At 37.5% G+C, this 14,275-nt stretch overlaps 1 long non-coding RNA gene across 1 annotated transcript; it reads right to left on the reverse strand.

Annotated features, from left to right (window-relative positions):
- Positions 1 to 743: 743 nt before the first annotated feature.
- Positions 744 to 14,137, reverse strand: LOC117096668. The gene is made up of 3 exons (XR_004442577.1): positions 14,083 to 14,137; positions 6,376 to 6,437; positions 744 to 1,040 (listed from the first exon to the last, which is right to left on the reverse strand). It is a non-coding gene; the product is annotated as an uncharacterized LOC117096668 (long non-coding RNA).
- Positions 14,138 to 14,275: the final 138 nt, after the last annotated feature.

The following is a 14,275-nucleotide window of genomic DNA, read 5'->3' on the forward strand; positions in this document are numbered from 1 at the left end:
CCCTGTCCCCTTCAGTTACCATGTGTGTGTTTTTAAATTGAAGTTAAAAGTAGAAAAGACAATTTTTGCCTTTTAATTGAAATATTTTGTTTGTTGGCATACATTGTTTCCTTTCTTATATTTGAGTTTATGTATACTATTTTCCTTTACTGTTTCTCTCAACTCTTTTATTTTCTTTACTATATTACCTCCTTTGAGATTAACCAAGATTTTTTAAATTCCAATTTTTCCTGTTACTACCAATATACATTTTTTAACTACTCTATTATCCCAGCAACATGAATCTTTGACATATTATACCCATGTATAAATAAGAAAATTTACAACTTGTCATATAATATTATGACCTTAAAACAGTTTACTTCTCTCACCATTTATGTGATTTTAAAAATTAATTTTATTTCTCTATACATTTAACACTTATGGGCGCTCATCTGGTTCTTTTCTTCTTAAGTTAATATTAATTTACTTGTATTGTTACCATCCCTATTGTTCTTTATTTCTGTCTGCGTACTTATGCTTCCCTCCAGGATCATGTTCCTTCTGCCTAAAGTGGCACATTAATATTTTTTAAAAAACAGGTCTACTAGGACATTTTCCAGCCTTGTATTGTACCATGCTATAAATTTTATAAAGAGCAGGGTCCTTTCCTCTTTTAGGGAGAGGATAACATTTAACATATTTGAGGAAAACATTACAAATTAAACAGGACACGTACTTGTTGATAGCTTACTTTAATTTCCTTAATATTCTTTGCTTTGATGAAACAGCCAACAGCTCTTCTCTTATCCTACTTATAACAACTCTCTATTTAGTACTACCCACTCATAGAGATCAAAATTTGACGTTTCAACATCACCTTTTTGACCTTGGCGTTACTTAGGGAATGTTTTGGTCCACTTTGGATTGCTACCAAATAGAGCAGTGACTTTAAGTTTCAGCACATTTTGGATCTTGATGGTGACCTGGTGTAGTGGTGATGACCTACTCCCCAGCGGACCAGACTTGAAGTCCAGATGAATGACTGTGGTAGATGGCGGCTATGTGGAGTATAAAGAGCAAACATTTTTGGTATACTTCTCTTGCAGAGAAAATTTTTCAGAGAAAATACATTCTCCTGATTCTTTCAGAAAAATTTTACCACTGAAGGAAGTGGAGGTTGGGGAGTGAAGAGTTTGAAGTCCTCCCAAATCTGGTGTTGTCTTTTCTATTGGTAAATATCTTTCTCCTGGAGTAAAATATATACACAAGTTAGACAATACCTATCACTAATAAGAATAATACCTTACATTATTTCTACAATGTAGGCTACAAAGCATTGAAGGATCAAGCAGTTTTCACATTTTAAAAAATTTTACTTTTAATTAACAAGAAATTATTTTACTGATTTACGGTGCAGCATGTGATACTTCAATAATTGGATGCACTAGGGAATGACCATGTCAGGCTAACAAATTTAGCATATTCATTATCTCACATGCTTATCATTTCTTTGCAGTGAGGAAACTTTAAAATCTACTCTCAGCAACTTTGAAATATATAATACATAATTATTAACTCTAGTCAATTGATTGTGTAATAGATACCGGAAGTTATTCCTCTCATTTAACTGAAATTTGTGAATTTTGAACAAAATTTCCCCTTTTCCCATCAGTGTCCTCCCCATCCCTCAGGCTCTGGTAAACACAAATCTACTCTGTGAATTTATGAGTTCAAATTTGTGATAATTGTTTTTCTGTGTCTGGCTTATTTTACTTAGTCTAATATCCTCCAGATTTACTTATTTTGTTGCAAATCTTAAAAGTTTAATAGTATTCCATTCTCTCTATGTCTCTCTCCCTCTCTCTCTCTCCTTCTCTCTCTCTCTCTCTGTGTGTTTCTGTGTGTATCACATTTTTAAATGTATTTATCTGCTGATGGATATTTACATTTCTTCCAAATATTGCCTACTGTGAATAATACTGGAGTGAATATAGGAGTGCAAACATCTCTTCACCATAGTTATTTCAATGCATTTGAATATACCCAAAAATGGGGTTGCTGGATTAGCTGGTAATTTTATTTTATTTTTTGTGGAACTTCCATAATATTTTTCCAAAATATTTTTCAAAATGTAGATAGTTATATATACCAAAATATATACATATATCAGTAGATATAAACAGCATTGCGAAAGAACAAATATGGAGCGGGTTCTATCTTACTGGATATGTTACCAAAAAGAAGAAGGATTTTTCTGAGAAAATAATGCCTGTTTCTATTTTATGTAGTAAATAAAAGTTCTTCAGGAGAAAAAATTGAAAAAGGGTAAATACAAAGGAATTATTTCCAAAGAAATAAAAATACAAAATAGCCTCCCCTATGTGTTAGTCCATTTGTGTCACTATAAACAAATACTGAGAATGGGAAATTCATAAAGAAAAGCCATTTAATTGACTCACATTCTACAGGCTTCTACAAGAATAGGGCTGGCATCTGCTTAGTTTTGGGTGAGGGTGTCAGGGAGCTTATAATTATGACAGAAAGTAAAGAGAGAGCCACTGTGTCATGTGGCAAGAAGGGGAGCAAGAGTAAGAGCGGGGAGGTGCCACACTCTTTTAAATAGTGAGATCTCATGTGAACTCCGAGTGAGAACTCCCTCATTATTTTGAGGATAGTGTCAAGACTCATGAGTGATGCATCCCCATGACCCACACACCTCCCACCAGGTCCCATCTCTAACACTGGGGATGACATTTCAACATGAGGCGTGGAGGGGATAAATATTCAAACCATATTGCAGCCCTACGTGAAGTTTGGCATGCTCTCTGTATTTCTGGGCAGGCACACCTTTCTGTCTGTCAGAGTGTCATTTTCTATTTCCATTCTGAACTCAGAAAAGTGTGGACTTTAAAATATATATAATTTTTTTCTGTGAAGTTTCCTCCGATACGAGAAGTTTCTTGCACCTCTTTATATATACACCTGCAACATTTCTCTTCTCATTTCTAGCAGGTCCTTTTCCACATGCGAATCTATTTTTGCCTTTAATTTCACTCTGCCTATGGACACTTTGGTCTAAGCACAGGAATTATGCAAGAGTATCACTTTTCAAAATACAGAAAAACAAATAAGCTATCCTCCCCTTGGTCTGGCACCTTTTCTACTTCCCTGCTAATCCTCTCATGCGCACTTCTAGAAAGACTGCTTTATGCTTGCCTCCTTTACTTCTGCAGGTACAGCAACTTTTCAATGCATTGTTCTTGGCCTTTTAATTCTCTTCAAACTGTTCTTGCACATCTCTGATATGGTTTGGCTCTGTGTCCCCATCCAAATCTCATGTTGAATTGTAACTCCCAATGTTGGGGGAGGGATCTCGTGGGAAGTGATTGCACTATGTGGGCAGATTTCGCCATGCTGTTCTCATGATAGTGAGTTCAGTCTCATGAGATCTGATGGTTTAAAACTGTGTGGAACTTCCCGCTGGTTCTCTCTCCCTCTCCTGCTACCATGTGAAGAAAGTGCTTGCTTCCCCTCTGCCTTCCATCATGATTGTAAGTTTCCTGAGGCCTCTCAGTCATGCTTCCTGTTAAGCCTGTGGAACAGTGAGCCAATTAAACCTCTTTCTTCATAAATTACCCAGTTTCTGGTAGTTCTTTATAGCAGTGTGAAAACAGACTAATACAATATCCAATATCTTACAAATTTCAAAAATGGAAATTTTCCTGTCATATAATTGTACTTTGCTGATAATTTTTAACACTATTAGTTGTTTTTAAACTTTGTTTAAATCTCTACCTCTTTTTCCAGGTTTCCTGCCCTTTCTCCTTCCCTTACCGTGTTTAATATTTGCAGTTTTCTTAGTCAATATATATCCACAATACTCTTTACTTTAATCAATTGTAACTATAGTATCAAGTTCATAAATTAAAAATAAATTTTTTAAGCCTTTTTTCTCTCATGAATTTTATATTCATGAAACTTAATTCAAGTTCATGCAGGCATTTTCACTTGGATGTGTTGGGCACATATCCAAAAGTAAGTTCATTGTCCCCCTGACTTGTTATTTTTTAAACTTCTATATCTGTAAATGGCACAATTCTTTTTAATTGTTGTGACTTCATTCAAATATATGTGGGTATGTATACACACAACCACATACACACACACATATATGCTTTTATATATATATATACTGCTATGGTCTGAATGTTCCTTTCATAGGGTGGAGCCCTCATGTATGTATTAACGCCACAATTGTGGAAGTGAGTTGGGTATTACTGGAGTGGTTGCCTAATGAAAAGACTGAGTTTCACCCAACTTCCACTCTTTGTCTCACATACTCACTTCCAACATCCCATCTTCTACCATGGCTTGACCCTTGACAGATGCCAGTGTTATGTTCTTGGATTTCCCAGACTTCAAAATCAGGACCCAAATAAACTTCTATTTTTTATAAATTACACAGTCTGTGGTATTGTCATACCAGTAGAAGCTGGAATAAGACGTGCACACATTTACACACATATATGCATACATTTATATACACATACATATGCATATTCAGTAATACTCTGGGGCATACCTAAGTCTATATATATAACTAACATACTAGAACAGGTTTAGAATTGCTTTGGTAGATACATGAATAAATTAATATAAGGTAGACATTTGTCTTTTTTTTTTGGTGAACTTTATATTTTGGGCATATCCAACATTGCAATACAATTTACTAAAGAAACAAGTCATGGTAGATATTCACTTTACCAATTTTACTTGTAATTCAACAACAAACCTATGATATTTACTTTGTCAATCAAATAAACCCACCCCAAATTGAGCTATTTGAAGGAGAATGAATCATGCAGATGAATAGTGTGTCGTATGTGTCATGAGCTAAATCTCATTTTCAGAGATAACACTGGCAATGAATCTAGGGCAGTCTCTAAAATCCATTGTCTGTTGGCAGTGCTAGCTTTGAGTTCTTAAGGTGGCGGAGGTTAAATTTCCTTTGGACCATGAATTCTTTGCACTATGATAAAAGGATAAATTAAATCCTAATTTGGGGAGACGATTTTGATGATATCTATTCAAATTAATGTCTTTTGATTCAACAAGTACACACCTATTTGACTGTATTATAGCTATTCTTGCTCATTAGCCACAAATAAGAATAGTTTTGTTTATGTGTTTAGCAGGATTCTAAAAACAGTGAATTGGTGAAGCAGTGGTAACTATATATTCATAATACAGAAAAATACTGTGAGTATCACAATCTGCTATCAAGGGTGCTATCAAGGGAGACTCCAGATAAGTTCTGGAGTCTCAAATGGCAAAATAATTCACTTCCAAGCTCATGTAGGCTGTTGGTAGAATTTATTTTCTTGAAGCTCTATGGCTGAGGGAGGGCTCTAGATCCATGAAAGTTGTCAAATGGATGCCACCTTTAGTGCTTAGCCATTTATCTTTTCTGCCACATAACCTTTTTCATAAGCAGACCCTCACCAAAACATCTCAATTTGCCTCTTAAAGACCAACAGGATAGTGAGAGCTAGCAGAACAGTTTTACACAGTATAATGTAATCACAGGTGTGACATTGCTTTATGTGTGTCATATTCTATTGTTTAGAAGAAAGTCACAAGTCTAGCTCACATTCTAAAGTAGGGGATTACACAAAAGCTTTTAACACCAAGAGATTGAAAACCTTAAGGTCTGTCTACCACAATAGAATCAAATATTAAGAGAGAAAAATATGTTCCATTTGCATATAGCACAGAGTGCCTAAAGAACATACAGAAATGTGGATGGTGATATATATATATATATATATATATATATATATAACTTAGCAAAACTCTGTAGCAAATGCATTGCATTTTTAAGGGAGTCTTAAATTACAAAAACCATTTGATGACTAAGTACTAATGAAGTAGTATTCCTCGACTGTGTAGATGACTCTGTGACAATAATAAAATATTCCTTTCTGTAGGATAATTTATTATCTATTTTTATAATAAAATATATTCTGTGTAATGAAATTGAAAACACATAGTTTCAAACTAGTGATATGAGTGGATATGGTGACATTTTTATGGAGGTTACCATGTTTTATATAATTTAACTGAGGATATAATCTTATTATTTGCATTACAACACCAATCTCAGTTCAATAATTATGGAGTGGCATTATTTGTACACCTCAGGATTGTCACTGTTTAATGCTTCTGGTGAAGTAATCAAGTGTGTGGTTATTCAACTTTGTGCAAAATAGTCTTAATGTCTCTAAATAGTGGAAATGAGGTTAAGCTGAAGTATCTTAAATCTTCACAGCACCAAATAGATAAATGAAGTATGATCAGGACATAGTGGTTCATTTCCACCCTATTTCCTCTTACTTTTCACGAACTCCATTCAAACATAAGCATGTTGCTGAGACATAGGATGGTGCTTAATACCACTAGGGAAAAAGAAATAGAAAAATAATAACTACATCATATTGAATATGTGCAAGTAATAGTGTTCTAATAAAGGCATAATATATTTTGTTGAATATAGAAAAATTGTGTATGTAAAACATTTTCCAAATTTTATATCTCATTATATTATATTCATAAGATTTAAACTGATGCTCCTTAGGCTGAAAAACAAATACTGCCTTTAGAAAATAACTAAAATAATTAGATTTTTGAAAAGGCCCAAACAAGATGGCCGAATAGGAACAGCTCCAGCCTCCAGCTCCCAGCGTGAGCGACACAGAAGACAGGTGATTTCTGCATTTTCAACTGAGGTACTGGGTTCATCTCACAGGGGCATGTCGGACAGTAGGCACTGGTCCGCGGGTGCAGCCCGACCAGTGAGAGCTGAAGCAGGGCGAGGCATCGACTCACCTGGGAAGCACAAGGGGGAAGGGAATTCCTTTTCCGAGCCAAAGGAAATTGAGACACACAACACCTGGAAAATCGGGTAACTCCCACCCTAATACTGTGCTTTACCAAGGGTCTTAGCAAATGGCACACCAGGAGATTATATCCCACACCTGGCCCGGAGGGTCCCAAGTCCAAGGAGCCTCCCTTATTGCTAGCACAGCAGTCTGAGATCTAACTGCAAGGCAGCAGCAAGGCTGGGGGAGGGGCACCCGCCATTGCTGGGGCTTAAGTAGGTAAACAAAGCCACCGTGAAGCTCGAATTGGGTGGAGCCCACCACAACTCAAGGAGGCTGGCCTGCCTCTGTAGATTCCTCCTCTGGGGACAGGGCATAGCTAAACAAAAAGCAGCAGAAACCTCGGCAGAGGTAAATGCCCCTGTCTGAGAGCTTTGAAGAGAGCAGTGGATCTCCCAGCATGGACGCTGAGATCTGAGAAGGGACAGACTGCCTGCTCAAGTGGGTCCCTGACCCCTGAGTAGCCTAACTGGGAGACATGCCCCACTAGGTGCAGACCGACACCTCACACCTCACACGGCAGGGTACACCCCTGAGACGAAGCTTCCAGAGCAAGAATCAGACAGCAACACTCGCTGTTCAGCAATATTCTATCTTCTGCAGCCTCCGCTGCTGATACCCAGGCAAACAGGGTCTGGAGTGGACCTCAAGCAAACTCCAACAGACCTATAGCTGAGGGTCCTGACTGTTAGAAGGAAAACAAACAAACAGGAAGGACACCCACACCAAAACCCCATCAGTACGTCACCATGATCAAAGACCAAAGGCAGATAAAACCACAAAGATGGGGAAAAAGTAGTGCAGAAAAGCTGGAAATTCAAAAAATCAGAGTGCATCTTCCCCTCCAAAGGAACGCAGCTCATCGCCAGCAACAGAACAAAGCTGGATGGACAATGACTTTGACAAGTTGAGAGAAGAAGGCTTCAGTTGATCAAACTTATCAGAGTTAAAGGAGGAACTACGTAACCAGCGCAAAGAAACTAAAAACCTTGAAAAAAGAATGGATGAATGGATAACTAGAATAATCAATGCAGAGAAGACCTTAAAAGAACTGATAGAGATGAAAACCATAATACGAGAACTACGTGACAAATGCACAAGCTTCAGTAACCAACTTGATGAACTGGAAGAATATCAGCGATTGAAGATCAATTGAATGAAATGAAATGAGAAGAGAAGTGTAGAGAAAAAAGAGTAAAAAGAAATGAACAAAGCCTTCAAGAAATACGGGATTATGTGAAAAGACCAATCTATGTCTGATTGGTGTGCCTGAAAGTGATGGGGAAAATGGAACCAAGTTGGAAAACACTCTGCAGCATATCATCCAGGAGAACTTCCCCAACCTAGTAGGGCAGGCCAACATTCAAATTCAGGAAATACAGAGAACACCACAAAGATACTCCTCGAGAAGAGCAACCCCAAGACACATAATTGTCAGATTCACCAAAGTTGAAATGAAGGAAAAAATGTTAAGGGCAGTCAGAGAGAAAGGTCGGGTTACACACAAAGGGAAGCCCATCAGACTAACAGCAGATCTCTCGGCAGAAACTCTCCAAGCCAGAAGAGAGTGGGGGCCAATATTCAACATTCTTAAAGAAAATAATTTTCAACCCAGAATTTCATATCCAGCCAAACTAAGTTTCATAGTGAAAGAGAAATAAAATCCTTTACAGACAAGCAAATGCTTAGAGATTTTGTAACCACCAGGCCTGCCCTACAAGAGATCCTGAAGGAAGCACTAAACATGGAAAGGAATAACAGGTACTAGCCATTGCAAAAACATGTCAAAATGTAAAGTCCATCGATGCTAGGAAGAAACTGCATCCAAGAGTGAGCAAAATAACCAGCTAATATCATAATGAGAGGATCAAGTTCACACATAACAATATTAACCTTAAATGTAAATGAACTAAATGGTCCAATAAGAAGACACAGACTGGCAAACTGGATAAAGAGTCAAGACCCATCAGTTTGCTGTATTCAGGAGATCCATCTCACATGCAGAGACATACACAAGCTCAAAAGAAAGGGATGGAGGAAGATCTACCAAGCAAATGGAAAACAAAAAAAAAAGCAGCGGTTGCAATCCTAGTCTCTGATAAAACAGACTTTAAACCATCAAAGATTAAAAGAGACAAAAAGCCATGACATAATGGTAAAGGGATCAATTCATCAGGAAGAGCTAAGTATCCTAAATATATATGCACCCAATACAGGAGCACCCAGATTCAGAAAGTCCTTAGAGACTTACGAAGAGACTTAGACTCCCATACAATAATAATGGGAGACTTTAACACCCCACTGTCAACATTAGACAGATCAATGAGACAGAAAGTTAACAAGGATATTCAGGAAGTGAACTCAGCTCTGCACCAAGCGGACCTAATAGACATCTACAGAATTCTCCACCCCAAATCAACACAATACATATTATTCTCAGCACCACATCGCACTCATTCCAAAACGGACCACATAGTTGGAAGTAAAGCACTCCTCAGCAAATGTAAAAGAACAGAAATTATAACAAACTGTCTCTCAGACCACAGTGCAATCAAATTAGAACTCAGGACTAAGAAACTCAATCAAAACCACTCAACTACATGGAAACTGAACAACCTGCTCCTGAATGACTACTGGGTACACAACGAAATGAAGGCAGAAATAAAGATTTTCTTTGAAACCAATGAGAACAAAGATACAACATACCAGAATCTCTGGGACACATTTAAAGCAGTGTGTAGAGGGAAATTTATAGCACTAAATGCCCACAAAAGAAAGCAGGAAAGATCTAAAATTGACACCCTAATATCACAATTAAAAGAACTAGAGAAGCAAGAACAGACACATTCAAAAGCTAGCAGAAGGCAAGAAATAACTAAGATCAGAGCAGAACTGAAGGAGATAGAGACACAAAAAACCCTCCAAAAAAATCAATGAATCTAGGAGCTGGTTTTTTGAAAAGATCAACAAAATAGATAGACTGCTAGCAAGACTAATAAAGAAGAAAAGAGAGAAGAGAGGAGAAGAATCAAATAGACACAATGAAAAATGATAAAGGGGATATCACCACCGACCTCACAGAAATACAAACTACCATCAGAGAACACTATAAACACCTCTATGCAAATAAACCAGAAAACCGAGAAGAAATGGATAATTTCCTGGACACTTACATTTTCCCAAGACTAAACCAGGAAAAAGTTGAATCCCTGAATAGACCAATAGCGGGCTCTGAAATTGAGGCAATAATTAATAGCCTACCAACCAAAAAAATTCCAGGACCAGATGGATTCACAGTCGAATTCTACCAGAGGTACAAGGAGGAGTTGGTACCATTCCTTCTGAAACTATTCCAATCAATAGAAAAAGAGGGAATCCTCCCTAACTCATTTTACGAGGCCAACATCATCCTGATACCAAAGCCTGACAGAGATACAAGAAAAAAAGAGAATTTTAGACCAATATCCCTGATGAACATCGATGCAAAAATCCTCAATAAAATACTGGCAAACCGAATCCAGCAGCACATCAAAAAGCTTATCTACCATGATCAAGTGGGCTTCATCCCTGGGATGCAAGGCTGGTTCAACATACACAAATCAATAAATGTAATCCAGCATATAAACAGAACCAAAGACAAAAACCACATGATTATCTCAATAGATGCAGAAAAGGCCTTTGACAAAATTCAACAGCACATCATGCTAAAAACGCTCAATAAATTCGGTATTGATGGAATGTATCTCAAAATATTAAGAGCTATTTATGAGAAACCCATAGCCAATATCATACTGAATGGGCAAAAACTGGAAGCATTCCCTTTGAAAACTGGCACAAGACAGGAATGACCTCTCTCACCACTCCTATTCAACATAGTGTTGGAAGTTCTGGCTAGGGCAATCAGGCAAGAGAAAGAAATCAAGGGTATTCAGTTAGGAAAAGAAGAAGTCAATTTGTCCCTGTTTGCAGATGACATGATTTATATTTAGAAAACCCCATTGTCTCAGCCCAAAATCTCCTTAAGCTGATAAGCAACTTCAGCAAAATCTCAGGATACAAAATCAATGTGCAAAAATCACAAGCATTCTTATACACCAGTAACAGACAAACAGAGAGCCAAATCATGAGGGAACTCCCATTCACAATTGCTTCCAAGAGAATCAAATACCTAGGAATCCAGCTTACAAGGGATGTAAAGGACCTCTTCAAGGAGAACTACAAACCACTGCTCAGTGAAATCAAAGAGGACACAAACAAATGGAAGAACATATCATGCTCATGGATATGAAGAATCAATATCGTGAAAATGGCCATACTGCCCAAGGTAATTTATAGATTCAATGCCATCCCCATTAAGCTACCAATGACTTTCTTCACAGAATTGGAACAAACTGCTTTAAAGTTCATATGGAACCAAAAAAGAGCCCGCATTGCCAAGACAATCCTCAGCAAAAAGAACAAAGCTGGAGGCATCATGCTGCCTGACTTCAAACTGTAATACAAGGCTACAGTAACCAAAACAGCATTGTACTGGTACCAAAACAGAGATATAGACCAATGGAACAGAATAGAGCCCTGAGAAATAATACCACACATCTACAGCCATCTGATCTTTGACAAACCTGACAAAAACAAGAAATGGGGAAAGGATTCCCTATTTAATAAATGGTGTTGAGAAAATTGGCTAGCCATAAGTAGAAAGCTGAAACTGGATCCTTTCCTTACTCCTTATAAGAAAATTAATTCAAGATGGATTAGAGACTTAAATGTTAGACCTAAAACCATAAAAACCCTAGAAGAAAACCTAGGCAATACCATTCAGGAGATAGGCATGGGCAAGGACTTCATGTCTAAAACACCAAGAGCAATGGCAACAAAAGCCAAAATTGACAAATGGGATCTAATTAAGGAGCTTCTGCACAGCAAAAGAAACTACCATCAGAGTGAACAGGCAACCTAGAGAATGGGAGAAAATTTCTGCAATCTACTCATCTGACAAAGGGCTAATATCCAGAACCTATAAAGAACTCAATCAAATGTACAAGAAATAAACAAACAACCCCATCAAAAAGTGGGCAAAGGATATGAACAGACACTTCTCAAAAGAAGGCATTCATACAGCCAACAGACACATGAAAAAATGCTCATCATCACTTGCCATCAGAGAAATGCAAATCAAAACCACAATGAGATACCATCTCACACCATTTAGAATGGCAATCATTAAAAAATCAGGAAACAACAGGTGCTGGAGAGGATGTGGAGAAACAGGAACACTTTTACACTGTTGGTGGGACTGTAAAGTAGTTCAACCATTGTGGAAGACAGTGTGGCAATTCTCAAGGATGTAGAACTAGAAATACCATTTGACCCAGCCATCCCCATTACTGGGTATATACCCAAAGGATTAAGTGTCATGCTGCTATAAAGACACATGCACACCTATGTTTATTGTGGCACTATTCACAATAGCAAAGACTTGGAATCAACCCAAATGTCCATCAGTGACAGACTGGATTAAGAAAATGTGGCACATATACATCATGGAATACTATGCAGCCATTAAAAAAAGGATGAGTTCATGTCCTTTGTAGGGACATGGATGCAGCTGGAAACCATCGTTCTCAGCAAACTATCACAAGAACAGAAAACCAAATACCGCATGTTCTCACTCATAGGTGGGAACTGAACAATGAGATCACTCGGACACAGGAAGGGGACCATCACACACCCGGACTTATTGTGGTGGAGGGGAGGGATAGCATTAGGAGATATACCTAATATAAATGACAAGTTAATGGGTGCAGCACACCAACATGGCACATGTATACATATGTAACAAACCTGCACGTTGTGCACAGGTACCCTAGATCTTAAAGTATAATAAAATATATAATAATTAGATTGTGCTTTCAGATGAATTTTCTGTTGCTCATATAATTAAAAAATAGTCCAACAGAATAAGAACTTCCAACTGAAAAAGAATAAAGGCATCGCCCATTGGAGTAACATATATACAGCTGTCTCTTGAGTAAAATACTGGAAAATAAAGATGCAAGTACTTCAACGACATAACACTTAACATTTTCTAGCACATTATAAAGTATAGTCAACAATTATGTGTATTATTATTTATCTTCTGCAATAATGTCAGCTGTGTAAATGTAGAAATTTCCGTCTATATTGTTTTCTGATATAAAACTACTGTTTAGAGTAGTGCTGAATACAGGGTATATATATGTATCTTTTCCTAAAATTTCTAGATAGTTGCAAACTTTACTGTTTTAATAGTTTGTTTTTTAAAAAGCATAATTTACAAAGCATACATGTATGCCTGCCCTTCCTTCCTTCCCTCCCTGTTTTTTCTTTTTTCTTTCTTTTCGGTTTTTTTGAGACAGGGTCTCATTCTGACACCCAGGCTAGAGTGCAGTGGTGCCACCTTTGTTCACGGTAACCTCCACCTCCCAGGCTCAAGCAGTCCTCACACCTCAGCCTCCTGAGTAGCCAGGACTAGAGGCATGTGTCATCATGCTGGCTAATTCTTGTAATTTTTGTAGAGACAGGGTCTTGCCATTTTGTCCAGGCTGGTCTCAAACTCCCGGGCTCAAGCAATCCACCCGCCTCTGCCTCCCAAAGTGCTGGGATAACATGTCTGAACCATTGCACCCAGCCCAACATGTATTCCTTTTAAATACAGCCCAGGTTTTTCCCTTTACAGTTATTTGATGTTATGATTTGTTCAGATAAATCAAGTTATTCTTAAATGTTTTTTTTCATCTAAGCAAAAGTTTATGGATGCTATATTAACTACATTTGATGTGCTGCATGCTTCCCTGGTATATACATTTATTGGCAATTGGGCGACAGAGAGATACTCCATCACACAAAAAAGAAATCTAAATCTTTAGTAATTTAAAAACAAGAATTTTTTTTTTCTATACCAGCTTGAAGTCTGTGGTTTTAAAATAATTTCTTTTCAAGGTTTGCTTTACCTCAAAACCAGGAGGGTCTGTCTTTTATCTCAAACAAAACTACATGGAGAAAAGGTAATAAAGGAAAGACAAATGCATTGTATAAATATTTTACCGTATAGTTGTCAGTAAACCAACTTAGAATTATCCTTCAGGGATTACATAAATAAATAAATAAATAAAATAAACACTTTTATAAACACTCCGACTGAGCAGAATACGTCTGTATTCTTATAACTGCTTTAGTTCTAAAAGCCGGAGACACAGGAAGAGTGATTGAGAGGGGTTCAGTCAAGATGGCGGACTAGAAGCAGCTCCTGCGCGCTGCTCTCACAGAGAGGAGACAAAGGCCTGGCGGACACTGACCCTACAAGCTGATGTCTA

The sequence above is a fragment of the Trachypithecus francoisi genome, unplaced genomic scaffold, assembly GCF_009764315.1.
Source record: "Trachypithecus francoisi isolate TF-2019V2 unplaced genomic scaffold, Tfra_2.0 Lachesis_group14, whole genome shotgun sequence".
NCBI classification, from domain to species: domain Eukaryota; kingdom Metazoa; phylum Chordata; class Mammalia; order Primates; family Cercopithecidae; genus Trachypithecus; species Trachypithecus francoisi.